The sequence below is a fragment of the Pristiophorus japonicus genome, unplaced genomic scaffold, assembly GCF_044704955.1.
Source record: "Pristiophorus japonicus isolate sPriJap1 unplaced genomic scaffold, sPriJap1.hap1 HAP1_SCAFFOLD_89, whole genome shotgun sequence".
NCBI lineage: Eukaryota > Metazoa > Chordata > Chondrichthyes > Pristiophoridae > Pristiophorus > Pristiophorus japonicus.
The window spans coordinates 1,677,790-1,682,010 of NW_027254813.1; the positions used below are offsets into that span (position 1 = coordinate 1,677,790).

A 4,221-nucleotide genomic window follows, 5' to 3' on the forward strand; every position below is an offset into this window, starting at 1 on the left:
GGATATATGGTGATTACAAGGCCACCATCAATCGGGTGTCACTCCAAGACCAGTACCCGCTACCGAGAGCGGAGGACCTCTTTGCGATGCTATCCGGTGGCAAACTTTTTTCAAAATTGGACGTGACCTCAGCTTACATGACTCAGGAGCTGGCGAGAGAGTTGAAGAAGCTGACCACCATCACGACACACAAGTGGTTGTTTGAGTACAACAGATGTCCGTTCGGGATTCGCTCGGCCGCCGCGATCTTCCAATGAAATATGGAAAGCCTCCTCAAGTCGATTCCAGGGACGATGGTTTTTCAGGACCACATCCTCATCCCGGGTTACGTGACTGAAGAACACCTCCACAACCTGGAGGAGGTGCTGCGCAGACTGGACCGGGTAGGGCTGCGACTGAAAAAGGCGAAGTGCATCTTCCTAGCTCCAGAGGTAGAATTCCTGGGGATGAGGGTAGGAGTAGACGGGATGAGCCCTACTGCGTCCAAGACGGAAGCGATCCAGAGAGCACCCAGACCCCGTAACACGACGGAGCTGCGTTTGTTCCTGGGGCTCCCCAACTATTTGGTAACTTTCTTCCCAAATTGAGCACGCTGCTAGAGCCGCTACACGTGCTCCTAAGCAAAGGTCGGGAATGGGTCTGGGGGGACAGCCAGGAAAGGGCTTTTAATAGAGCACACAATTTGTTATGTTCCAACAATCTGTTCACGCGATATGACCCATGTAAGAAACTTGTGTTAACGTGCGATGCGTCGTCCTATGGTGTCGGGTGTGTGTTGCAGCCTGTCAATGCCAAGGGTCAGTTACAGCCGGTAGCTTATGCCTCCAAAAGTCTGTCCCAGGCAGAAAGGGGCCTCGGGATGATAGAAAAGGAGGCGCTCGCATGTGTATATTCGGTAAAGAAAATGCACCAGTACCTGTTTGGCAGGAAATTTGAGCTGGAGACAGATCACAAACCCATGACGTCACTATTGGCCAACAACAAGGTCATAAATGCAAACGCATCGGCCCGCATACAGATATGGGCACTCACGTTCGCCACCGATGACGACACAATTCGGCACAGACCGGGCACTGAAAACTGCGCCGATGCACTCAGCAGGCTCCCACCAGCCACCACTGAGGGGGCTACCGAGCATGGTGCTGAGATGGTCATGGCTGTTGAAGCATTCACAAGCGATGGCTCACCCGTGACAGCCCGCCAGGCTAAAGTCTGGACAAATAGAGACCCGCTATTGTCTCTAGTCAAGAAATGTGTCCTGAATGGGGACTGGGCAGCCACGTACAGGGCATGCCCTGAGGAATTTAAACCATTTCACAGGGGCAGGGATGAACTCTCGATTCAGGCCGATTGCCTACTGTGGGGAAACTGCGTAGTCATGCCCCAGATGGGCAGAGAGGTGTTCATCAGAGAACTCCACAATGAGCATCCGGGCATTGTCATGATGAAGGCAATTGCCAGGTCACACGTTTGGTGGCCAGGGATAGATGCAGATCTGGAAGTTTGTGTTCGCAGGTACAACATGTGTGCCCAGCTGGGCAATGCGCCCAGGTAAGCCCCCCTTAGCCCCTGGCCATGGCCCGCCAAGCCTTGGTCACGCATCCATGATGACTACACAGGTCCTTTCATCGGAAAAATGTTTTTGGTTGTAGTAGACGCTCACGCCAAATGGATCGAGTGTGACATTTTAAATTCAAGCACATCCTCTGCCACGGTAGAAAGTCTCCGGGCAATGTTCGCCGCCCACGGTCTACCGGACATCTTGGTCAGCGACAATGCCCTGTGCTTCACAAGCACTGAATTCCAGGACTTCATGGCAGCCAATGGAATTAACCATGTCAGAAAGGCACCGTTCAAGCCAGCCTCAAACGGCCAGGCAGAACGAAAAGTGCAGATAATCAAACAGGGGATGCTAAGAATCCAAGGGGGTTCCCTACAAAGCCACTTATCACGCCTCCTGTTGGCCAATAGATCCCGACCACACTCGCTCACAGGGGTTCCACCCGCAGGGCTGCTAATGATAAGGATGCTCAAATGCCGTTATCCCTTATACACCACACCATGAAAGAAATTGTTGAGAGCAGGCTCCAATCACAATATAACTACCATGACAGGAATGCGGGGGCACGATATATTGGTGTAAACGACCCTGTTGTTGTCCACAACGACACTGCAGGGCCTAAATGTCTCGCAGGCACTGTGATTGCCAAAGAGGGCAATAGGATTCTGGTAGTTAAACTAACCAATGGACAAATCTGCCGCAAACACGTGGATCAAACAAAAAGGAGGTTCAGCAACCCCATAGAAGAAGCAGAGGAAGAACACGATACAGAGTTCACTCCAGCACAGGTGACCGAACACCGGAACCAAAGGGAGGAGAGCCCAGTCACTGTGGGCAGTCCGGATAGGCCTGACGCACCGCAAACAGCAGACACACAGGCCAGCGCCCAACAACCGGAGCCCCAACTCAGGCGCTCTACAAGAGAGCGTAAACCACCAGAGAGACTCAACCTGTGATCCCAAAAAGAGTTTGGGGTCATGTATTCAACCAACATTGTAACCCATTTTTAAATTCAAAACCTGATAAAATTGACGACATGCAGCCAACGTGCAAAAGTAAGAATTCTTTTAATCACCTTTAATTAGCCGATAACCTTCTTCAGAATAAAATAAATAATTATATAATTACTGAGGAACAGTGGTATCCTCAATCATTCATTTTCTCTTTAAATGTAATGAAGTTTTATCCCTATCTCATTTACACGCTGTATGAGAATGGTTTAAAATTGTAAGTGTTTATGACTCAGTTGTAAAACCATTGATTGTGTGTGTGTCTATACTTGATAGGAGGAGCACTTGAGACCGTAGTTCCAGTTCTATATATGTACCAATCGAATCAATTTCCACCAGTTTCTTTAAACCCAATAACATAATTTATTTCTAATGGGCTGGATGGAGGAACATGATCCATGTAAAAAATTGTTATTGTTTTACTTGAACTGAATGCTCATAAAATATTGGAGTGGGAACTAATTGGATAACAACACTGCTGGCAACATTTGCGGAATAGATTCGTGCAGCCAAAACGCACAATGACAACCTGGGACTGTGCGGCACCGAATACTCGGGGAAAAACAGTTAAACACTTCGTCCCTGGTTGGGCTCGAACCAACAACCTTTCAGTTAATAGCCGAACGCGCTAACCCATTGCGCCACAGAGACTGATGGAAATAGAAGGTGCAAGGCATCCCAAACCAGGGTGTCAGTCAGTTAAAGCTTCAGATTGCTCCGACCGGGATGGAACTTGTCCACTCTCAGTTGTATTTTTCCCAAATAAATGGAGGGACATTCATTGTGGATGCGTGGAAGCAGTCTGGTCCCGCACACTGCAGACACTTCCATGTCACCGCCAACCAGCTCTCCCACAACCGATGTGATCTACCTTCCAGCCTTCCGGTGCCTTGTCTGTGACAAAGTATTCTCTTGTCCCGAAGCCGGTATTAGGTTTGAATTCCTTTTCAGCTCCTGACTGCGGATATTCCTGTGATTAAATGGGAACTAAATGCTTACAGGGACAGTTGGATTCACCGTTTCTTTGCTTGGTGAAATTTCAAAGATTGAAAGCAATGCACATCAACCCCAAACCTCCCGTGAGATGGAAGCCCAGTTGCTGTTTCAAGCTTGAATGCAGGTCCAAGCAGAACTTATTCAAAGAAAGTCTAAGTCCCTGTAACGCCTGATTATTTGCACCAAACTCTTTGCAAAGAGTTGAGGTACATGTTTGGTGATCTGGGCACATCTTTCCCCAAACTACAACACTTCAAACATAACTCAATGGCTGTAAAGCGCTTTGGGGCGTCATGAGTTCCTGAAAGGCGCTGCAGATATGCAAGTCCTTCTTTGCAAAAGTTCGATGCAATTTCAAAATATGCGAGCAATATCAGGGCTCCTCTGGGACCCCTCATAAATTTCAATTAACAACTCCGAAGGGAAATCACAGCCCGAGACCAACGAGCCAACTGTTTGACAAACGTGAAGATAAGGTGTAACCATGATCAAAGCATTTTTTTGTGTTTCGCTATTCAGAACATAAGAACTTAAGAACTAGGAGCAGGAGTAGGCCATTTGGCCCCTCGAGCCTGCTCCACCATTTAATATGATCATGGCTGATCCGATCATGGACTCAAGTCCACATCCCTGCCCGTTCCCCATAAGCCTTAT

General features: G+C 48.4%; 1 non-coding gene across 1 annotated transcript; it reads right to left on the reverse strand.

Annotated features, from left to right (window-relative positions):
- Positions 1–3,148: 3,148 nt before the first annotated feature.
- Positions 3,149–3,222, reverse strand: trnan-auu (transfer RNA asparagine (anticodon AUU)). Its single transcript has one exon. It is a non-coding gene; the product is annotated as a tRNA-Asn (tRNA).
- Between the last annotated feature and the right edge of the window lie 999 nt (positions 3,223–4,221).